The 25,709-nt window shown below is 32.6% G+C and overlaps 1 non-coding gene across 1 annotated transcript; it reads left to right on the top strand.

The window, feature by feature from the left end:
- Nucleotides 1-3,445: 3,445 nt before the first annotated feature.
- Nucleotides 3,446-3,551, top strand: LOC128287459 (small nucleolar RNA R71). The gene has a single exon (XR_008278159.1). It is a non-coding gene; the product is annotated as a small nucleolar RNA R71 (small nucleolar RNA).
- The last annotated feature ends 22,158 nt before the right edge of the window (nucleotides 3,552-25,709 follow it).

Below are 25,709 nucleotides of genomic sequence, written 5' to 3'. Positions count from 1 at the left end.
TCCATCGTGAGCTCGAGGTATGTTGGTTCGATGATCCCAAAGAACAACTCCCAAGGGTCAGTGGTCAAGAGGGCCCGAATCGCATCAGCCATTTGAACTTGTTTTACGGCAGCCCAGTTGATGCAGTGGCCCACAATTAAAGGTCGGGCCCGAAGTATCTGGAAATGTTCTTCCTGGGGCCCTCGGGGGAACTGTAGAAGAGGGTGACAAATTTTCGCGGTTGGACCTGTGGAAGAGGACACTCCATTCCTCTTCTTTGAAGTAGGTACGACGATTTTCTTTCCTCTTGAAGACGACATTGTGTACCTGCAAGTGGAAACATCAATTCATCTTTTGATGAGTAGACAATTTATAATATATAAAAGGAATGCGACTAAATTCGAGAAAGAAAATGCATAACTATATTCAGCCACAATTACTAAATTCAATTAAAACAATAAGTTCAATGACCCATTTCTTTATGGCATGAGTATGGTACTATAAGGAAAAATGGCAAAGAATGGAATGCAAAATACTATATGAATGAAAAGATATGTCAACAAAACATGCATGATTATTTCAACTATCCTAGCTATGAATATTCACTTCTAACTAATTGAGTGAAGTGTAGGAATCATGTAATGAGTAAGATTTTAAACATGAAAAAGATGATAACTTGTTTGATAAATGAAATTTATGTGATTATTAATATGGAAATAGCATGAAAAATATAAATTAATATGATAAATAGCATTATAAATCAATGAAATAAAAGAAAAAGGAGTTAACAAATGCTAAGGAGAGAGATTTGGCGTCGAGAATAGAGTTGTAGGCGACGCGTAGGCGTGGCAGGGAGGCCGTGTGGAGTTGCAACGGCTAGGGTTAAGGTTTTTGAATGGGGACGAAAGTGAATAGTGAAGGGTATTTATAGATTTTGGGCTACATGGCCAGGCCACACGCCCGTGTCCCTCAATTTCAACCCGTGTGATTCGCGAATTTTAAATTTGGGCGCGTCTGACATTTAGTACATGCACGTATTCCTCGGGTGTGTAGGTTCACACGGCCGTGTTGCACGGTCGTGTCTAGCTTCGTTCGCTTCTCCCACGCCCTTGTTCTTTTTAACAGATTCGACCACGGGTGTTGGACGCGGGCGTGTGACACGCCCGTGCTGTTTTAACAGGTTCGTCCACGATTTTTCCACACGGGCATGTCGCACGCTCGTGTTGTTTTGGAAGGCTCGACCACGACTATGTCGCGTGGCCGTGGCATTTTATCGAAGCCCATGTTGGGGAAATCTTTTTGCCCTATTTTCACACGGCCTTAAGCACGCCCGTATGCTTGGCTGTGTCTCTGTGGAAACATCTGTATTCAAGATTTCTATTAGTAAGTTAGGAGTTAAATACTAAAATTTAAAGAAATTAATATTGTTAGTGCTCGATTGCCTCTCGAGAAGCTCTTATTTATAGTCTAAGATCGACTTACCTCTCCAGTGAATGGTCATGGTGGTTTGAGGAGTTTATACTCCTCATTCCTACTATCAATCTCATCAAAATATGTTTTTAATTGGATGTTGTTTACTTTAAAAGTGCCAAACTTGGGATGACTCACCTCCACCGTACTGAATGGAAAAATACTGAGTACCGTAAGAGGGATTTCCTCATTCGATATGGTAGTGACAATGTAGGGATCTGCGGCATCTAATAAGACCTTATCACCAACCTTAAGTTGATTTGGATAGGTATTGGGCTCGTTTTGGCATAGTTTCAATTTGTCGGGTCTTGGTTTGTGTGTCCGCCATTCATCGAGTTCCTCAATTTGTAGTCTTCGATCTTCATGAACAGGTCCTCTACTATTGCTTGAAAACGACTCGTGTGCTTCCTTCAAACGCATTTTCTGTATAGTAAGTTGCACCATATTGTTAGGTTTAGTAGAATGGTTTAAATGATCACCTTCAATTCCTGATGTGTTGCTAGAATTACGAGCTTGAAGGGTGATTGTTTCGTCTCCCACTCGAAGTGTGAGTTCACCTGTGCCAACATCAATAATGGTTTTAGCAGTTGTTAAAAAGGGCCTTCCTAGAATTAAAAGAGTGCTGCTATCCTCTTCTATGTCTAAGACAATAAAGTCAACGAGAAATATAAATTTATCGATTTTAACTAGCACATCTTCAATAATACCTCTAGGGAATCTTATAGTTTTATCTGCTAATTGAATGCTCATCCTAGTCTATTTTGGTTTCCCGAGACCTAGTTGCTTAAACATTTTGTAAGGCATGACGTTGATACTATCCCCTAGATCAGCTAATGCATGATTAACATTTAAACTACCAATTAAGCAAGGAATAGTAAAGCTCCCTGGGTTTTTTAATTTGTTGGGTAGTTTATTTTGGAGAATGGCTGAGCAAACTGCGTTCAGCTCCACATGCGACGCCTCGTCTAACTTCCACTTATTTACTTAAAGCTCCTTTAAAAATTTCATTGCGTTTGGCATCTATGATAGAGCTTCAATAAATGGTAAGTTAATATGTAATTTTTTTAAGAGTTTAAGGAATTTACCAAATTGTTCATCTAAGCGGTCTTTCCTTGTCGCGTTGGGGCATGGCACACGAGGTTTATATTCGACAGTTACTGATTTGTTTGTACTTTGATCTACCTCACCTTGACCTTTGCTTACCACAGTTTCTTGCCTCGGTTCGGGTTAAGGCTCAACGACTCCTTCGTCATCTTGAATATTAATTGCGTTGAGTTGTTCCCTTGGGTTAGGTTCAGTATTACTTGGCAAACTACCTTGTGGTTATTTGGAGATTAGTTTTAAAAGCTGGCCTATCTGAGTTTCGAGTCCTTGGATCGACGCTTGTTAATTCTTAAGTGTTGTCTCGGTGTTCTGAAAACAGGTTTCTGACACTGATATGAACTTTGATCTCTTCAAGGTTTGGCTTCGTTTCCTGTTGGTAGGGTGGTTATTGGTAGTCCGGAGGATGTTTTGTCTTTGATTTCCTTGACAGCCCCACGAGAAATTAGGGTGGCTCCTCCAACCTGCATTATAAGTGTTACTATATGAATTGTTTTGAGGTCGAGGATTATTACCCATGTAGTTTAATTGCTCGTTATCCATGCTGTGGCCATAAGGTTGGTATTCTGAATGGTTTTTTCTATCGCTACTTGCTTCACACTGCATTACTAGGTGAACCTGTGAAGAATTAAGAAAACCATCAATCTTTTTATTTAAGAGTTCTACCTGATTAGAGAGCATGGTGACCGAATCGATGTTATAAACGCCAGCTATTTTCGTTGGTTTTGTCCTCATAACTTGCCACTGATAGTTATTCAGTGACATCTCCTCAATAAACTCATAGGCATCTTCAGGTGTTTTATTATTGATGGTTCCGCCAGCAGCTGTGTCAACCATTTGCCGAGTCAAAGGATTCAGACCATTGTGGAATGTTTGAACTTGGAGCCAAAGCGGTAACCCATGGTGATGGAACCTTCTCAGTAAGTCCTTGTATCTCTCCCATGCATCGTAGAGGGTTTCTAAATCCATCTGCACAAAAGAAGAGATATCATTATGTAATTTAGCCGTTTTAGCTAGCGGAAAATATTTTAGTAAAAATTTTTTAGTCATTTGTTCCCAAGTAGTAATTGACCCTCATGGTAACGAGTTCAACCACTGTTTAGCTTTGTTCCTTAATGAAAAGGGAAATAACCGAAAATGTATAGCATCATTAGGAATGCCATTAATTTTAAATGTATCGCATAGTTCTAAGAAGTTAGCTAAATGAGCGTTGAGATCTTCATCCTGCAAACCATCAAACTGAACAAATTGTTGTATCATTTGAATAGTGTTAGGTTTTAATTCAAAAGTATTTGCAGCTACAGTAGGTCTAACTATGCTAGATTCAGTTCCTGTTAAAGAAGGTTTAGCATAATTTTACATAGTGCGTGTAGCAGGATTCTGATTAACTGCAATTGCAGGAGGTAGCTGATTGCCTTGGTTTTCAGCCATCTCTTCGGTTGGGGGTTGAGTATCATCTTCTTGTTCGTTCTTCGTGTATCTTAAGTTGCGCCTTATTTCTCTTTGGTTTCTACGAACTGTACGATCGATTTCTTCGTCAAAAAGTAATGGTCCCGACGGGTTTCTTCTAGTCATAAACTATAAAAAAACCAGTCAAGAGAAAGAAAGAGTAGGTTAATAAATAATAATAATAAAATTAAATTAAATTGTAAGAAAAATAAATGGCTAAAGTAATAAAATTTGAGAGTTCCTAATATTTTAGTTCTCTGGCAACGACGCCAAAAACTTGATCGCGTGATTTCGTGATAGGTTTTAAATTTTTATAATTACTCATTCTTGAACTAACTATTATCGCGATGTAGACAAGTGTACCTATCAAACAGTAGTATAGTTTTAGCAAGACCAGATTGTCGAACTCAAAGGAACTAAAAGTACCAGTAATGACTGTCTTTTTATTATCTAGCCTAAGAATAAAGAGGTTTTGTTTTAATTGACTAATTATCTAAACTAAGAACGCACAGAGAAAAGAATTGGGGAATTGCTTTTGGGAAAAATCGATTGACTTAAGACAATACCTAAGGAAAAATCCACCTAGACTTTACTTGTTATTCTGGCTCCGAATCGGACGATTTTTTCATTCAACTTGTTCCGTAGATATCCCTAAGTTATGTTATTATCCCTATTCAAGACTAATAACATCTAATCCCTAGATTGAATAACCGATACTTTTCTCTAATTAACACTCTGGGGTTGTATTAACTCGATCTATGGATCCCCTTATTAGGTTTCACCCTAATCTGGCAAAATCTTGTCACCCTATATCTAGGCGTGCAATCAACTCCGCTTAATTATGACAAATGTACTCTTAGACAAGGTCTATTCCTCCTCTGAATAAGAGCATATCTTGAATCAGTATCCTGGGATATCAAAATAAGAATTAAGAACACATAATTAAGAACAAGTTAATTATTTATCATACGATTCAGAAAATAATAACAAGATTTGTCTTAGGTTTCATTCCCCTTAGGTATTTAGGGGTTTTAGTTCATAACTAAATAAGAAAACATCTCAGAAGAATAAAGAGTACAAAACATAAAGAAAACCCAAAACTCCTGAAGGGAAATTGAGGAGAGATCTTCAGTCTTGATGATGAATCCGGCTTCTGAGATGGATCAATCCACTTCCTTGAAGTATTTCCTTAGCCCCTTTCTCCGTCTCCCTTTTCCTCCTCCTCTAGGGTGTATTTATATGCTTTGGAATGCCTAAAACCCTCAAAATTAGCATTTTCTGAATTGGACTCAACTTCGGCTCGGTAGGGACACGCCCGTGGGACACGCCCGTGGCACACGCTCGTGTTTGATTACTTCAGGCAGTGTTCGAGCTTTCCAAATTGACACGGTCATGTGGTTTACCTGTGTGAGGAGGTCCAGGCCATGTTGATTTCGTACTTTGGCCCATTTTCTCTTTTTTTGGCCAATTTCTCGTTCTTTTCGTTCTCCTATGCTCTCCTAAGTATAAAAAATGAAATTAAAGCATTAGGGCATCGAATTCACCAATTCTAATGAGAAATCACCCATAAAATGCATTAAACATGGGGTAAAAATATATATAATTTACGGTTTATCAATAATATAAATTTTGGCCCCCAAACTTAGCAACTAGGTCCACTTTGGTATCTATACTTTTGTTTGGTTCACATTTGTATGTGAATTTAGCAACTAGATCCATTTTAGTCATTGAACTTGAATTCCATCAATATTTGATGATGTGATCAATGTTTTTGGAACATGATTGGATTGGTCAGTTGGACCCATTGGATGGAGAACCAACCGCTATATTGATCTAAACAAAGGGATTGAATCGATTGAATTGAAAGCTGCTCGTAATCATTAAAAATTAAAAATTGCAATGAAAACTAGTAGTTGAGCAAGCTTAATTTTTTTATTTTTTTATGAATTTTTAATTTTTTATGTAAATAGTTGGTACAACAGTTGAATCGGTCAAAATGATTGAATCGAGACTAACAGTCCAACTGATTCAACCACTAATTCAGTTATTAGAACACTATATGTGACACGTTAAAATTGTACCATGTCATCACTTAAAAAATTATATATTTTTTCAATTTTCAAGTAATGATATCTCAAAGTGTCACGTCATCAAACTTTTATATTTTTCAAATTTAGGGACCAAAATGAAACTAGTTGTCAAGTTCAAGTGTCAATATGGATAAAAAAAAAGTACAAGTACCAAAGTAGACCTAGTTGTCAAGTTTAGGGGCAAATTTTATATTATCTCTTTTAAAAAATAAACTTAATGGTTTCACTACCAACTTAGGGGAAAAAATTTTGGTAGCACTTATAGTCAACAAAATGTTTAGGTATCAAAATGAGAAAAATGATATAATTTAGGTATCAATTTATAGGTTAATCATTTTTTAAATAGACTTAATATTTTAGTTGACAGTTTGATTTAGAGAGGTACCAACTTGAGAAAAAGAAATTTAAACATAATTTGTGAAAAATTTTGAAGTACCAAAATGGGAAACATGGTATAGTTAATTTGTGGGTTAAGCTTTTTTTTTTGTACATTTCTCTTTTCACTTTTCTCTAAAACACAACCTAGAAATCGGAAAAAGGACAATGTTGGACCATTGTGCTAGCTTTCATGTTGACTTTCATCTTTGGTTGCTAGTGAATTCAAACTTTAACTACTAGTAGTCTTTAGCCCTTGAGCTTGGATCTGGGTTCCATTTCACCAAAAATTCTTGAAGTCCACGAATCTAGGTTAGAACCTTTCACCTTTATCCTTTCTAATCTTCATTGTCTGTTGGTGTAGCAACCCCATTTTATAATATGTTGTTCCTCGATAACTAGATTTCACTTCTACCATTGGGATCTTCCAAATAAGCCCTCGAACTCCTCAAAGTCCACCTTCATAAAATTAATTTCTCTTTATTTTTTTATTTTTTTAAAACTAATTTCGGGTTTTTAGACTCTTCTTCTTCTTTTTTTATATACATGTTTTGATTTGTAAGAGAGTTTTTCTTTTAGTGTTGTGAGTGAAGCAATGGCTTGATTTCTAGGTAAGAAAAGGGAGTAAATAAAAGTCTTCAATGGTGGAAATGTGTGATGATGGCAAGAGTTGTGAGTTGAGTGATGGTTGGCGAGAGTTGTAAAGGTGAAAATAATAGCTTGCTATTTTGTGAAGGATTTTGGTGATGATGATGGTGGCAGAAAGATAATCAATATTTTTTTTATAAATTCAAGAAATTATAAGAAAAACAAAGCAAAATAAGTTTAAAAAGAGGGTAAGTGACCGCCTTCTGACGTACCAACGTCAAGAGTATGAATAGTACAACTAAATATGTGAATTAAGGCGATGCCCGCAAGAATACAAGTCAAATTGTAATATAGTTTATTTACAACGAAACACTTGGTAAGTATTTCGAGGATCGCACCCTAGGGATTGCAGTTTGGGGAAAACGACTATTAAGTCAATTACCAAAAATAACTACTAATCAACTCAAGTAACAAATTAATAATGTTAATTTAGAAGTAAGAAATAATAATAAACTAAATGAATTGAACTAAACATAAATCTACTCCTAAGTTCATGTAATGACTTTTCTTATTCCTTATTTCTACTATGAGAATTCCTTTAGCCTAGATAAAATTATTTTACCTGATTAATGGTTGATGTACAGATCTAAATAGTTGGTTACTAATTAACCTAGCAGGGCTTCTCAGCCTTATACTAACCTAACTAGATAGCGAGAACTACTCACCTCTCAATGACCCAGTTCAGATTGGGGTAGGGTAAGGTTTTCATGGATAGGCAATACCGAATTCAAGTTAATTCTCACATATATGACTTCCTAGGGTCGTCAGTCCTAGGGTTTAAGTTCTTCTTTCCTTAACCACTGATCTACTGAGTGATTCTTGGTAGGCAATACAAATTTCAAGTTAATGCCTACCTAGATGACTTCCTAAGGTCGTCAATCTTAGGGTTTAATAACACTCAACCAACTTTAACCAATCCAAATGAACTCTATCAACCATACAATTAATAATATTAATAAAATTGAAACATGCAAAATATATATAAGGTATAATTTGAATTTAATCTTTACATAAACATTCAATCAGCAAAGTCAGGAAAAGAAATATAAAGAATAGAATAAGGGAAAGAGATGCTCATGGATTTATGAATGAAAGTGTGGCTCCTGAACAATCTTTGCTCGCGAAAGTCTCACTTTAGAATAGGGTTTTCTAATTACAATAACATAAAAAAAACTAAGTAGAAACTAAGAATGAAATAAAAACCTAAGAATCAATCACTAAAATTATGCGTTTAATCTGGTTCCAATAGCCTTTATATAGGCTAAACCGAGAATATTAAAGTGCCTAAACTATCCTTGAAGTACTTAGAGTTTGACTACAAAAAATAATCTTAATTTCCCTAAAAAAAGCAACTGTCATGTACAAGGACTTTTGGGCCGCATAAAAGCAGTATTGCAACATAGGCCTATAATGTTGCAACATCGGACCTGGTGACATGACATAGGAATCAGTTTCGACCTAAATATTCATCTTTAGTTCCCAATTTTTCCTACAATACCATGTTACCTTTATTTAGATTTATAATATGTAATAAAAACCACTAAAAAACATAAATAACTACTTTAAGCATGAAAACCTAAATATATACTAAGATGCTTTTATTTATCTATTGAACAAGCTAAAGTTATGTGTGAAAAGGATATAAATAATAGTGTAATTCGTGGCAGATCAAACTCCCCCACACTTAACTTGTTACTTGTCCTTAAGTAACCAAAGCACATATTTGGGAAAAAGGGACAAAGAAAGAAAGAAATAATAATAATATGAAGATGACTTGATTTCTTTCTTTAAACAAGTTAGAGTTAGTGAAGATGGATGTAAATAAGAACCTTACATTAAACTCCCCTACACTTAAATTTTTTCTTGTGCTCAAGCAAACCAAGTCTAACAATAAGAAGACTTCACTTGGACTTTATTAATACTACGAACATGATTGTCAAATATTAAAGGTATAGCAATTCCTATCACACATGTTACTTAATCTTGATAGTTTGATGCCTTGAAAACTTTCTAAAGTAAATTAAGATTAGTTTACAAAGTTAAATTACTAACAAATTAGAAGTAATTCTCAAGATTAAATGTTTAACAATATCACCATTAACATAAATCAAACAAATATGTAATAGACACAATCATGTGAATCGAAAATACTCATTAAGTATAATTGTTAGCAATTCCAGAAGATTATGCACAGGGAATGCTTAAGTCATATTGGTCTTCTAGGCTTGTAACGTTCTGAGGCTTAGGATGGTATAAGTTCAAAGAAAGATATGGCTCAAAACGGTTTAAACACTAAAAATAGTTAGACATATGACATTGCTCCCTCTCTTCACCCTAAGTGTCCTTTCCAAGCTCACCGCATTTTATCTCACTCTTTCACATTTCTTATCTCTCCATGTAGGAAGATACAATATAATACTAGTAACTATGGTTGGCTTAACGAGTTTTGATGCACTGATGACTAAGTTTTTTTCTCACTTTTCTGACTTTTTGTTTTGTTACTTGACTTTTTACTCTTTTCTCAATCACAATGCTTTTGTTTCTATTCTATAATTTTTCTTCTCGTTTTTACTTTTAACTTTTTTTGGATTTTCTTTTTCACATATTTTTACTCGACCTATAATCATTATATCACATTGTTTCTTCCTTTCCATTTTTTTTGAAACCATCATTATGTATCTACCTAAACCCTCAATATCTATGGTCTGACATTTATTTCGTAATGTATTAAAGGACCAAGGATAGGTAAGAGTTCAATTTTTCAATTTATTTTTGGCTTTTGGGTTTCAACTTTGTTGGTTCATCAAAAAGGAGTTATCAAGCTCAAACAAAGAGACTAGGGATTCATAGCATTAAGATATGGTCATTTAAGAACAGGCTATTCAAACAATGCCTTAAGCCATCCCTAAGCATCCCATCATACCCAATTTCTTTCATACTTCAAATTAAATTGAACGAATAATAATCAATTCAAGCATTCATGTCTCTACGACTATATATAAGACTTATATCTCATACGGCATCATTAAACATTTTTACTTAGGTACTTCTAATTTATTATGCAATTTAACTAAGTAACCTAGTCTATTTATCTGAAAAATAATCAATTTATCTCATATCAATAAAAATTTCATGTTTGAAAAAATCATTACATGCTTTATTATTTTCAACCACTATTCACAATATTAATATAATCCAAGCACCATACAATGAAAACAATAATAATTTTTTTTGGTAAATAAATAATCAACTAAATTAAAGTAAACACACAAAACTAATCCTATGTACTTTCCCCTACACTTGAGAGCATACATTATCCTTGATGTAAAGAAAACATAAGCATAAACAAAGAAACTTCCTTAAAAGTCGATTCCTTACTTTCGTGATAGTCTCGAGATCCATGTGCTCTGAACGGACAGAAGAGTACCTAAAAAGGATTCTACGAAAAGAAATATGAACTATAATGTAAAGAAAAAAATAAAAATTAGAAGAAAAAGAAGAAGTGCCAATAATGGATGACAAAACATCTTAAAATATTCAGATGAACTTGGCCCTTCAATGTTGCAAGGTGGCGTTCTATCTAGAATGTTGCAGCATTAGGGTGCGATGTCGCAACATCAAGCCTAGCTTCTGGCTTCTTCAAATTTTTTTTTATTATGTCACTCCATGGTATCTACACCTGTTGTGGAAGGAAAAAAAACTAAACACAACTAAGATTAATAAAAATAAAAGAAACAAAATTTAAAACAGTAAATAGAAGTTATTTAAAAACTGAGACGATCCATGTTGCCACCATAGAAGAACTTCCAGCTGGTTCTCGACACTTTGATTCGACGTTTGTTTAGCTATCGATATATATGAACTAGCCCCTTCAGTTAATGTAACATCCTAAATTTCTTAACTTTTTTTCTGTGTATTTTGTCACAATTAAGTATCTACTTTAGTGGTTAAGGGTTCAAGTCCCACTTTTGGCAAACTTTGTTATTTTTTATCCTAACATTATCCTTGTTGGGTGGGCTTATGTAATATTGTTTGTAAACTCATATCAGAATGAGCCTGCTGGTTCGATTGGTAAGGAGTTAGCTTACTGGAGGTCTTGTGTTTGAATCCTCACGTCAGCGTAAGTGATAATTTTTTCTTTGGTTGGGTGAAAAAGGTTCGATGGAAGTGGAATTCTGAGGTAGTTGGATGAGGTTAGTGGGAAGGATTTCAAGGGATTATGTTATTAGTGGGGGAGTTGTTAGGGGATTTTTAGTGTTTTCTTTTAATTAATTATTTTCAAAAAAATAAATAAATTCCTTTTTTTACGAATTTCAAATCGATCTAGCATGCATTACTCTTTGTGGATAAGTGTTGTTAATTCTTTTCGTCTTCTTTTATGCAACTTGTGATTGCATTCCTTCCGAGGAAAGGCAAGATACAACTGGTGCCCCTTTAGTAAATTGAACATTGGGTTTTCTTGTTCGTTGTTGATTCTAGTAGGCTTAGGATTGCAGTAGCATCAAAACCGAACCAGGTGTGTAACAAAAACACAAGAAAACAATGTTCGACGAAAGCCAAAAAAGTGGTCTGCTGACGCCACACAGGCGTGTGACCATGTGGGCCGCACGGGCTAGGCCGAATTGGACGTGTAGGCCACACGGATGTATGGGTCTTGGGCCAAGCCATATGGGCCACACGGGCAAGGCCAATCTGAGCGTATGGGCCCATACGGGCATGTAGGCCCAAAGTTTTGAAATTTTCCCTAGGGTTACATGAGTCATTCCAATCGACTGTGGGCCTTCCATAGGGTTTAGTAAGGGCTAACCAAACCTTGATGCTTGTAATTTGATATTTTGATAAACTAATTTGAGTTAGGAAAACTGATATGTATGTCTAATTGATTTTTATAAGCATTTATGATATCTATATACGAGCATGCAAGACATGTTAATTCTGTTAAATCTGTTATCTGTATTTGGGGTAGGATTTGTATATGTGGAGGAAGTGTTCTATACGGCGACCTTTCGCCTATTTTTTGGCAGTTTGGCTGCATACTATTCTGTTATGTGTCATATACATGCTATATGGTATGTAGGGATGGGTGGGTGTTTTATACCCCATATAGTGTGATGGGATGGTCGAAGATGGTGTGTAGAGGATGAGTGTAGGATTTTGTATATCTTTTCTGATTATTTGATTCTGACTGATTCTATTAAGGACTTATGTCTGTCTCTATAGTTGCTCTGCATATGAAAAATTCTGAGCATATTTGTATGTCTATCTCTGTTAGGTTACATACTGAGTTTGTAAAAACTCACATCTGTTTGTCTGTTCTATTCAGGTAATCCTTAGTCATAGGCGAGGTCAATACGACGAAGGCTCAGCGGTGACTACTATATTGCAAACGGTTTTTAATTAAAGGTTTTATTTAAATTCTTGATTATTTTTGGAGAGTTCTGTAATTTTTGGACTCTCGGGACTGTTTGCCTTTGGTTTTGGATGGGTTTTTGAATTTTCTACTGCGATATTTGAGAAAAATCACGATTTTATGTAAACAAAGGTTTTTTTGAAAATACAAACGCGATTTTTTTATTGGCAACGATTTATCAAATTTCCGCTGCAAAATAAGTTTTATAAGAGAATAAATCAACAATGATTTTCCTTAACAATAACAACCAATATGTTTGATAAAAAGTATATTCATTTAGTAAACAATTAAACGCGAGAAACTTAATTTATTAAGATTATTTTTAAAACTCTTCTTTGTAACACTCCTAAATTCAGTCATAACTTTCAAGCAGGGTTTGGGGTGTTACAATTAATTCCAATGATGTTGCTTTATTTTTTTTTACCGACGTAACATCCACATTACAAGCTATTTGGTACCAAATCCAAGCAAACCCCAAATTAGTATTATTGCGTCGAGCTTTCTCCTCTCCATGTAGCGTGATGTTTTGGTCACTCAAGCTTTATTTCTCTTGTTAGATGAGAATGAATCGAGCTCATCAACCTCTTCGACTGAAACTTTCTCTATTATGGCCAAAAAATGTATTAGCTCTTCTACATTTTCATTTAGAATTAATTAAAGCTGTGTCAGTTGTTACTACTAACTCTACGTCTATTGCTATTTTAATTGGATCGGAAATCACTTCATCCATATTTAATTCATCCCCATGATCTTCAATTCCAAACTTTTGCTGACTGTTATTGTCTAATTTAGGGTGGTTAACAATAATACAAGGAAGATCAAGGTAAGAAACATCATGCATGAACTCTTCCCTTGGAGGTAGAGTCTCAGATATTTCTTACAGCATTTTCCTTATATGTTCCATCATGTCTGACATGTTTGATAATATTTCGGAGTTGGACTGCTTAGTAGTTTCGTATGAGAACATTTTATGCAAATCACAAGGAGGCTCATATAAGTGTTTGGGCTTATCATTATCTTAGTCGTACAAATCATAAAGAGGTTCATGTGGATACAAATTGTCCTCACATATGTTATCATCACTCTATTGGTTTTTTGCAACTTTGTTCGAACAACTTGTTATGTAGTTCCATTCGTCATTCCAAGAAGTCTTTTCATCATTAAACCATCTATAATTAAATTCCTTCATAATTAAATTGCCTAGACAACAAGGTGAACAAAAACAATTGAGAACGGAAATAACATAATTAATGATTATGAAAAAATTAGTACACTATCTAGCTCGTTCGTCTTTTGATTAATATTATTTTACAAAGTAATTAAAAACAATAACAAATTTCACCATTATAATCCTCGGCAACAGTGCCAACAACTTGACCACCTCCCGACATACCAACGTTGAGAGTATGAATAATGCAACTAAATACATGGTTCAGGTTGTAATATAGTCACTAAATATTGGTAAATATGCTGAGGAGTGTATCCTAAGAATTGCAGTTTAGGGAAAGTGGCTATTAAGTCAATTATTGAAAATAACTGCTAATCTACTCAAGTCACAAATTAGTAGTGTTAATCTAGAAGTAAGATAATAATAATAAACTAAATGAATTGAACTAAATCTAAATCTACTCCTGAGTTCATGTTTCGACTTCTTATATTCCTTATTCCGACTATGCGGGTTCCTTTAGCCTAGATCCAATTGTTTTACCTGATTAATTATTGATGTGAGGATCTAAATAGTTGGTTTCTAATGAACTTAGTAGGGCCTATCAACCTTCTACTAACCTAACTAGATGACGAGAACTACTCACCTCTTGATGACTTAGTTCAGACTGGGGTAGGGTAAGGTTTCATGGATAGGCAATACCAAATTGAATTTAATTCCCACCTATATGACTTCCTAGGGTCGTTAATCCTAGGGTTTAAGTTCTTCCTTCCTTAACCACTGATCTGCTGAGTGATGCTTGGCAGGCAATACAAATTTCAAGTTAATTCCTACCTAGATGGCTTCCTAAGGTCGTTAATTCCAGGGTTTAATAACACTCAACCAGCTTTAACCAATCCAAATGAACTCTATCAACCAAACAATTAATAAGATTAATAAAATTGAAACATTGTAAATATATATAAAGTATAATTGGATTCTAATCTTTACACAAACATTCAATCAGCAATGTCAAAGAAAGAAATATAAAGAATAGAATAAGGGGAAGAGATGCTCATGGATTTATCGATGAAAGAGTGGCTCCTGAACAATCTTTGCTCGCGAAAGTCTCACTTCGAAATAGGATCTTCCGGTTACAAGAACATAAAATAAACTAAGTAGAAACTAAGAACGAAATAAAAACCAAAGAATCAATCACTAAAATTGCGTGTTTAATCTTATTACAATGGCCTTTGTATAGACTAAACTCGAAATATTAAAGTCCCTAAACAATCCTTTAAGTACTTAGAGTTTGACTAGAAAAAAAACTTCTAATTTCCCTAAAAAATACAGCTGTCACGTACAAGGACTTTTGGGCCACGTAGAAGCGGTGTTGCAACATAGGTTTGTAGTGTTGCAACATCGGATCTGGTGTCACGACATAGGCATCAGTTTTAGCCCAAATATGCATCTTTAGCTCCTGATTTGTCTTACAAGACCATGTAACCTTTCTTTAGAGATATAAGATGTAATAAAAACTACTAAAAAGCATAAACTACTACTTTAAGCATGAAAACCTAAATATATACTAAGATGTTTTGATTTAACTATTAAACAAGCTAAAGTTATGTGTAAAAAGGATGTAAATAATAGTGTAATTTCTGGCAAATCAGTAAGTTTAGTGTGTTTTTTTTAAAAGTAATTAGTGTTGTACAAGTGGATGTATTGTTTTTTTATTGTTATTGGTACGTATCAATATCGATTTGTTTTGTTGTACCGTTTTAAGTTTAGTATTATTTTAAAAATATTTGATATATATAAAATATAAAAATACCAAACAATAAGATTAAATAAATTTTAAATATAAAATAACCATCAATTATATAAAATATTTTTCAATAAGTTTCACAAATACACTCCATTAAACAAACTCAAAATAAAAAAATAAAAAATTCATAAATCGAACAACAAAATCTTCCTATGAAACTATTTTATGCATATAATAATTCATCATTTAACAAATCCAAAATAAAAAATAAAAATTAAAATTTTATTTTATTTTATTTTATTTTATTTTATTTTTACTAATTGGTATACCATATTTCAATTATTAACTACTAAACACCGGTATTAATCGAAATTTACATTAAAATATAACCTAAAATTTGTTGTTGTAACTTAATGCCAAAAGGAATGTTGTATTCGATAAAGATGGCATTGAAACGAAATTCACTTCTTTAGATTTTGGTAAATAAAAATGAAAACAACAAAACTTTTTATCATTTATTTTATGTAGAGAAAATGAAAGAACGGGAAAATAGATCTTAATTTATTACTTTTTATTAATTAATCAAAATTTTATATTTCTATATATTTTGAAAATTTTTAAAATCTTTTTGATGATTATTTTTCAAGCATAGTTAAAGTACACCATGTGTAATTATTAATAATTAATTTAAAAAATTATAATAAAATTAATATAATATGTAAACATTAAAATTAAATTTATTATCATATTAATTTAAAAGATTATATCTTTTATTGTTTAATTAACAATAACTAATGAAAATAAATAAGAAAAGATGAAGTTGATAAGATGAACAATTATTTTATAATTTTTATAAAAATTAACTATCAATAAATAAAAAAACGGAGTTATCAGTTAAATAATTATTTATTAATGATTTACAATACCCGGTGCGAAGCACGAGCTACTAAAATTTACGATACTTAATTACCAATAACTGTCAACGTAACATATATTTAAATAAAATTAATCCGGTCAAAAGAATAAAATTTATAAAATGAGCGATTGCGTGTAAACATAAATAATTTTAATAAAATTGAGTGATTGACTGTAAACATTAACACAAATTTAGTAAAATTAACACAACATTTAACTATTTTCAATTTTACTATTCTCAAATGCTACCATTTGAAAATTTGAATTTTAAAAATCGTACCCTTAATTATTTAATTTCAATGAGTTTTCATTTTAGTTATTTAAATTTTAAATTTTAACGACATTTGATTATACACATCACATTATGCTTCCACTTCATTAGGGGCACGTAAAAATTTCTTTAAAATCAATTAAATGATTTATTAAAAATTTATTCCTTAATAATGTCAACTGATTTGTTACTATAATATTGAAATTAATTAATTTAATTAATTTAATTTCCTTCTAAATTTTAAAATTTTATTTATATTTCTATATTATCCTTAATGAAATATTAAAGTATTAATTGAAGAAAAAATATATTAAGAATTAAAATGAAAAAGCAATAAAACTAAAATAATACATTAAAAATTATTAAATTGTACTTATTTACACCTTTACTAAAAATTTTACAAATAAATTTATTACTTATTTTTGAACTGCATAAAAAATAAAATATTTTTTTCATTTCTAAACAATATATTTTCTAACTATATATAAAAGTAAGACGTTCCATTGTTGTCACAAGGAGTACATTGGTGTCCTTTTACATCATAGAAAATGGTTAATTTTAGTTTTGAAATTTGATATTTAATTTATTAATTTATAATATAATTTGATTTTTACATTTTATAATCTTTTCAATTAGTTTATATAATTAATATCAGTAACTTTTGTATTATAATATTACGTAATTATATTATAATTTGAAGGTTTTACAGACAAACACATGGCTTTCCATTTCTGTTAGATTTATCTTGCTGTTTTTTTTCTCATGTCATTATAAAATTACGGTCAAACTTTAGTTTAGTCCCTATAATATGTTAAAACTTGAGATTTATCTATATACTTTAATTTTTCACGTACTTTGGCTCCTCTATTTTTATGATGTCACTAATTAATTTAAATAATTAATATTATTAACTATTTCAATCAAAATTGTGATGTCACCAAAATGAGATAACAAATTTAAGTATGAAAATGAAATAATTTAAAAATTCTAAAAAATTATAATTTGGAAATCAAATTGAGTATTAAGCCATAAAAAAAAAAGGTAATAATAGAGGTTAGGTGGTAGCCCGCACCTCAAGAATAACTTGGTTTTGTTTGGGTTTAGGGTGTGGCGTAAAATAACAAGGTACGATAGTTAGAGATTATATTTATTTAAATATATTTTAAGTTTATGTATTTGACGTAATGGAAGGCATTTTACAATTTTAAGGAGAGAATTCAAATTCGAATTTTGGATGTGACATTTTTATAATGGGAAACTATCAACTTGGAAAGAATTAATCTTCATATAACATAAAACAAACATGGGGATAACTTGATAGACCATAGAACGAACATGTAGGATAACTTGATTCCATAAGAAAACAATAATATGGCATATACACACTTTCATGAAAAACTTTGTTGTTGTAAATAACATGTTTAATATAGAGTATTTTAAAAATAAATTTAAACTAATTTTTTTTAATCTACATTTATCTTATAAAATTTGCAACAACTTCAAATATGTCAACGATCTCCCCTTTTGACAATTTTTTGACAAAACAATTTTAAGACAAAAAGCTTAGCCATCAATCAAAAAGAGCTCTATTTTAGCATAATCCCCTTAATCCAATATTCTTAACTTAGAAGATAATTAAGTCAGTCAACCATTAATGCTTAATTTGAATTTTGCATCAATAAAAAGACCATAATATAACTAAGTGAGTTTGTGGACAAGAAGAATATGCAACCAAGTCTAATCATCTATCTAATAACATCTAGTTCACCCTATAAAGTTTTAGTTCAAATTACAATCATCCCAAAATAAAGTAAAAGAGATAAACATAAACAAAATAAAGGTAAGCAACAACAATGTTATTGTCAGCAGCAATCATTTTCCCCTATTAGACATCATCTCCACCTTTTTTATCAAAATATTGCCAAATCACTTTTCCTTAGGAAGGGCAAGTAGATCATTATAGAGGGTTTTTTCCTATCTTTTATCTTTTGAATGACCTTTTGATGTGATCTCTAAAATGTTAATTGGGCCAAAAACCAAGCTGTTCATTCCCACACCATTTGGTCGTAAGTTGACAAGCTTACAAGAGATGTCTTACAAAATTCCTTAAGTGTTCCAATCAGAATGCCCATTGGACCTATAACGTAAGCTTGAGTTAAGAGGTTCAAGGAATCACTTGTGGGCTTAATCAAACAAGTTTGGGTCGAACATGACAAGACCAATTCTTATTTGGCTCCTAATAAAGACTCAAGCCCATGCAACTTTTTGCATGTAGACTTTTAAGGCCCAATTGTCCATTTGGTTTAGAACACTAATGGTTAGCTACCTTTAAGGATGCAAGTGAATTGTTCATTTTGTGAAAGGGAATCAAAGAGTGTTCACACACAAAAGGCTGTTCATTTTTGGCATGACAAGTGACCATTCGACCAACCATTTCTTCATTAAGTGCCACCGTCCAAAGGGGAGTTGAACAAGGCCCTTTGGAGGATTCTAGAAGGTGATTTTCGACCAAACCAATGCACATTAAAGTCCATCGTCCAACATGGGAGAAAAATATGTCCTTTAAAGAATTTCTTAATTATTAAGCAAGCATGTATGAGTAAATGAAGAACCATGTGGTTGTTCGATTGAAGAGAACTCATAATGCAACTTTAAATCATCTTTAAATGTTAAAGAACATTCTAGACATTGCAATTAAGGCCGATTTTTGGCTATCCACTTAACTAGTTTTGACTATAAATAGTCCTTCATTTTTAAGATTTAAAGATGATAATCAATTACATAATTTGAGTGAATTCTCTTTTTTTCTACAAGAATTTAAATCCTAACTTATCAAGATTGTTTTTTGATGGCGTTCAAACTTATCTAATCTTATCACTTACTTTTATTTTTGAAGTGTGTGGAGGTTGCCCTTATACTGTTGATTCCTATTTTATATATAAATAGTGGATCACATGTTTTCTTCAATTATCCAAACTTATCGAAACTTTAATCATTTTTATAGAAATTAAGTAGCGTAGGTTCATTTCCAAGATTGTTTTCGAGTTCGAAAGTTATATCCCTTTACCATTGTGTTCGCTATCTTACTTTTATTCCTACCATTTATCATATTTCAAGTTTGATTCTATTTAGAATGATCAAGCAACTTAAATCGTGACTCATAATCTTAATCATGTACAAGGTTCATATCACATTTTCCTTTGCTCGGAGTCGAGAAATAAGTCGATTATTGGCCTCAGAGGAGGAGGTAGGCTTATCAATCATTCTCTTCTAATTCTAGTGAGAATAATCTTAGGGCTTGAAGAAATGGGCACTTCTTATTGACTAGCACCTCCTCTTGATCACCTTCTTCATCACCCCTTGGCTAATCCTTTGGTTCATTAACCATGGATTTACGTTCCAACTACTTGTGTGAAAACTTTAACTCAGGCACTAGTTTTTCATGATGCTCAACGATGTGGACAATACGAAAATTTTGCTTGAAAAGGACTTGGAAGATCAGATATGGGAATGGAATCATGAAACACCTTTTACCCTGTCCGATTGTCGAATTAAATTCATTAGTATCGATACCAAGGTTGAAGTATCAATACTTGCCACTAAGTATCGGTACCTTGGCTATGGTATCGATACCAAAATAGGTTTTTGTCATTTGGGATGCAGGGTAATTTCTAAGTTCCAAAATTTATACATTTAAGTCCCTACACACCAATTTCTTCAACATATTCAAACCAATCCATAATTGTAAGCATATAAATCAATTATAACATCGACAATTCAAACTTAACACAAACATGTTATGGATTTGGATTAAACTTACAAAATAGATCAAGTTTACAAATTTTACATATTAGTCCTCTATAACCATATCCTATGTGAAAATACCTATGTACATGCCAAACTATACCAAAAGTTAGTATCATACTCTTCTTCAAACTTGGCGATGTGATGAAATGAGTAGTTCACGGTCTTTTTCCTAACTTGTCCGATTAATTTCTACCTACGTGTTGGAAATAAATGTGTTAAGCCGGTGAATGCTTAGTAAGTACAAAAAGAATTTAGATCTTTTAATTAATAAAAGCTGGTATGTTCTTCATAAACATAAGCTTACTTCATTTCAAACCTAGTTCCTACTGTTCAAAATTTTACCTTTGCAGAACTTATCGTGACTTACCATGACATTATCGATTTCTTAATTCATATTTCATATAATAGCTCAATGTAGACTAAACTGAACAATTAGGATATACAAAACAAATACAAAGGTGCGCCGAGGTGCATTCAAGTAGTAGTGAGCACAATAGTACTTAACATAACAATAAGCATGCTAAACTTACTTTATGGCATGCCATCTATATCCTAATAGTTCTAATTTCATCTACATAAGCTTTATTTTTATTGAACCGTAATATTTATTCAATCAAGCCATGTACTATAACTTTTCAATTCTCACAATTTGGTCCTTTTATTCACAATTTGGTCCTTTTATTTACAACCAAGGCTTGGATGTTGAGTTTTCCTTCTTCTTATTCTTTGACCACCTCTATTCCTTTGTTTTCAGTTTGAGTCTCACATTTCTTCTCTTTTTCTTCAATTCCATATGAAAACATATAATATTTACATGTTAAAACCATAACCAAATAATATTTCTATATTATCTTATTAAAATAAATATGTATTTCATGAAAATTTCATCATCTCTCACCTTAATCACTTGAAATCAAAACCTGATTCTTATTTTCTCTCTCCTTCAACACATCTATGGAGTCTCTTCTCATGGAATTAAGATGACTATTAGTCTTCTTTATTTTATTTACTAAGAGAACATCAAAGAAACTGAAGAAATTGAGCTTGGGCGGGCTAAGAAATTCTGGAAGGACCTATTTGGAAAAAAATCAAAAGTTTGATTGATGGCTTTATTGGGTGACATTTTTTTTCTTCTTATGGGGGATAAAAATTTTTCATATTTTCTACTCTTTTCTACATAGTTCCATGAAATATCTATTTATTAACCATTAAAAAAATAGTTTTGCAAATTGGCCCACCAATGGTAATTTAACATAATTCCATCCTTAATCATTATTTTTTTCCATATTTATCTAATTTAAGTAATTATTATTTTATCCTTTATCTTTTCTATAATACCATGCATGATTCATGTTTTATTACGGTTAAATTTCACTTTTATTCCTTCTTTTCTCACCAATTCCATGTATTTCTTTTTTAACTTTTAACTTTCTAGTTTTACCACAACACTTTCTATTCTTCTACAATTTAGTTAATACCTCAAATTAAGCTTCCTGATCTAAAAACATTTTCTAATTTCCTATAGGCTCTAACTACTTATACTTACACTCAAAATTTCCTATTTAGTCTGTTTCTAAAATTCTCTAATATTCCTAATCCGAAATAGCATTGTACCTAGCTCCGAGGCATAATGCAGATGTCACAGTTTTTCTCTTTGATGAAACTTTTCTTGAGGAAAGAAAAGTACCTCTTAGAATAGGCAGAGGTTAGGAATACTTGATTCCTCTTTTCAATCAATCTTTCTTCTTCTTATTTTTTGACAACATTAGTAGTGCCAACAAGCAACTCTAGAACCCCAACTTACTTTATCTACTTAGTTCTCTGTTGTGCAGAGAAAGGAGCATTGGGGTGCTTGGTCCTAGCTTTTCTAGTAGTGACATTCTTCAAAGGTGCATCCTCATCAAAGCTTGACTCAATTATTGTCTTTGATTCATCAAATGGTTTATTATAACTTTTTACAACAATCTTTCATTTCTTGTTAGATTTTTCAACAATTGGAGCCTTGCCCTTGTTTTTTTCTTACAGTCTCTATGCTGTCAAACCCATTTTCCATTACAGAGTGGATTTTCTTTATGGTTACCAACGATGGGCCAGTGGAAGTGGGCACTTCCTCGGTCACTTCAATATTAGCTTGAGGCTCCAAACTTAGCCTTATTTTTAGTAGCAGTAGAGACAGTATGGTCCTACTTATTATCTTTTGCAACTTTCTTAGGTTCCACCATAAGTTCTTGAATATTAGTGGTGAAGGCAAATGTATCAATTGGACTTTTTGAGGAAGATGGTTTTGCAATTGCAACAACAACATTAACTAATGAACTATCAATTGTAGAAAAAAGATTACCTTGGCTACTTACAGCACCAACTAGGGTTCAATTCTATGCTAGAGAATAGGTGTGTGCTCGAGCATAAAGGGTTGTTCAATAGCACATCAATCTCAGTAGCAACTTGTTGAGTCTATTGGGATGACCCAACAATTGAAGTCTCAATGGCAGAAAAGGATACATCTCCCCTTAACTCTTTAAGAGTCATAGGAACAGAGCTTTTAGACTCTGTGTGTAACAGTCCAGTTTTGACCCTAGTCGGAATAGTGGTTTCGGGACCACATATCCAAGTTAGAAAAAATTTAATCGTTTGTGTGTTTAATTTGATAAAAGGACCTAATCGTGTAAAATGCAAAAGTTGTGTGCTAGTTGTTAAAAGTGCCTATTCGACTTGGCTTTATAATTGTGAGGTCCTTATGTGGTTATTTGACTAAAATTATGATTAAATGACATTAGTGGACATTATTTGATGGCATACTAATGTTTTAAAGCAAGGGTAATTTGGTAAAATACATATTAAAGTAATATATGTTAAAACAAATCATAAAATAAAGCCATTATGTGTTCATCTTTCCAAAATTGGCAAAGAAAAATAAGAAGAAAAGTTTTTAGGGTTTGGCACTTGTATTGGCTAATTCTGTGTGTGTTTTTGATCGATTTTTGATAATTTCTACGTTTTTGTGATTGTTGCTTAGTATACTATCGAGCCTATGCTAAAATTTATGAAATTGTTGATGATTTTGAAATGTGCCATTGATGAAAATGTGAGTTTTGTAATGTTAGTTGATAAATTACGGAAGCTTGATGTTGGATTTAAATGTTTTGTTTTTGGATTTTTGATTAAATTGAGTAATTTGGGCTAAAATTGTAAAAATGTTATTTTGAGAGACTAAAATGAGAGATAAATGAAATGTGGGGACTTATATGAACACTGTGAATATTTGGCTAGACATGTGTGCAAAGAAATTTTGTGCATTTGGTGATTTTATGAATTAGGGACTAAAGTGTCGAAATATGGAAATGTGAGGGCTAATTTGTAAAATACCCTAAATATGTGTTTATGGATTGAATTGAATTATTTGGTGAATAAAAGGGGTAATTTTGAATACATATAGATCAAGAAACGAGGAATTCAGATTTAGATCGAGGGAAGTCGAAAATTGTACAATAAACGTTCAAGTTGACAACTTTGAATATGAGGTAAGTTCGTATATAATAAATGACGCTAAAGCTATGTTTTAATGCAGTGATAATGCATAAATTGTATAGATATTTAATTACGGTTTGAGCATAATGATATTCGACTATGCTTGGAACTAAGTGTGCGGTTTAATATAGCTTCGGCTACAAATGGCACAAGTGTGTGAGTTGGCATAGCTTCGGCTATACAAGACACTAAGTGTCGATACCGACTTAGTTTCGGTTAATTGAAATAGCACTAAGTGTGCTAAAATCGTTCTATTGTCGGCTAATTTTTAAGCACTAAGTGTGCGAATGCTTAAAGTAGTGCCAATCTTTGGAAAGTCTTAAAGTATTCAAACAAGAGGTGAGATTGAAAATGAATGAATATGAAAATGTTCAGTTAAGTATGATACCTATGTGGTAGATGACATTATGTTTATAAATCTCATTGAATTGGTAAAAACTCATGGATTGAGTTGGTATAGATTGAATATATGAAATGAGAAATTATAATTACTTAAGTGTTGATGATTTATGTTTTATATACTGTTGATGATTTTAGTACGAGCTTACTAAGCTTTTGAAAGCTTACTTTGTGTGTATGTTTGAATTGTTTTATAGATATCGAAGCTACCACAAGCTCGGGACTATCAAGGATCATCACCATACTATCGAACTCATTTTGGTAGTTTTGAAAATGTAAATATTTTTTTTTAGTATGGCATGTATAGGCTAGAATGTCTATGTACTTAAGCTTTGATATGTATATTTGATATGCCATGAAAGTTGGCTAGCAAATGATATGTTTGTGCGTAGTTTTGGCATTTGGTTGGTAATGTCAAATGGTGTATGCTTGTAATTTTTTATGATCCAATAGGAATTGGTCATTTTAAGCATGGAATTGGTTGAAAATTTTGGTATAAGTGTCGTTTAATGTTGCTTGTACGTTTGACCCAAATAGGGGTGGCAATTTTGGCTTAAACCAAGCCTGCATTGTGCCACACATCCAGGGAACACGGGTATGCCTGGTGGTCGTGTATGCAAAGCAGTGACCTCCTAAGACCACACGGTTAAGACACATAGGCATGTCATATGGCCGTGGGCTTAAGTCAGTAGCTAGCTAAGTATCACACGGCCATAGCACACGGGCGTGTCTGTTGGCCGTGGGTGAAAGTCAGTATTTATGCCTTGTTCTAGTACGGCTGGTTCGCGTGGGCATGTCTGGTGCCCGTGTGAGGCACACGGCTTGGTCACACAGGAGTGTGACCTCAACAGAATTGAAAAATTTTCTGAGTTTTGAAATTTTTGAATGTGTTCGGTTTAGTTTCGATTTTTCCTTTAAAGTATGTTTTAGGTCTCATGGACCTTCATAAAGGATGATATTGTTGATGATTCTTGTATTAATGTTATTGGATATCTGTGATTCTGAATTAGTTTGAATTGTTTTGTCTGTCTGGTAATAACCCTTACCTATTCCGGCGACGGTTACGGGATAGGGGTGTTACACTGGGTAGGAAACAAGAGTTGTTAGCACAGTCCGAGTCACATCATTATCTGTTGTACCTGCAAAAGTGGGCAATTTGATCAATATTTTTATTGGGTGATCAAATTAACAAAAAAATTTGAGGTGACAAAAATAGGAGCGACTCCTATTTAGAGTGACTAACGTTGTAGTTTACCTTTAAATTTATTAATTTTTACATATATAAATATGTTATTTAATTGTTTTAGTTTTAATTATTGAGGTGAAAAATGATATAAACTAAGCCCACCAATGAA

This window comes from Gossypium arboreum, chromosome 13, assembly GCF_025698485.1.
Source record: "Gossypium arboreum isolate Shixiya-1 chromosome 13, ASM2569848v2, whole genome shotgun sequence".
Taxonomy (NCBI): Eukaryota; Viridiplantae; Streptophyta; class Magnoliopsida; order Malvales; family Malvaceae; genus Gossypium; species Gossypium arboreum.
Note: the sequence above shows the minus strand (reverse complement) of the source record. Positions and strands in the feature narration are given on the sequence as shown.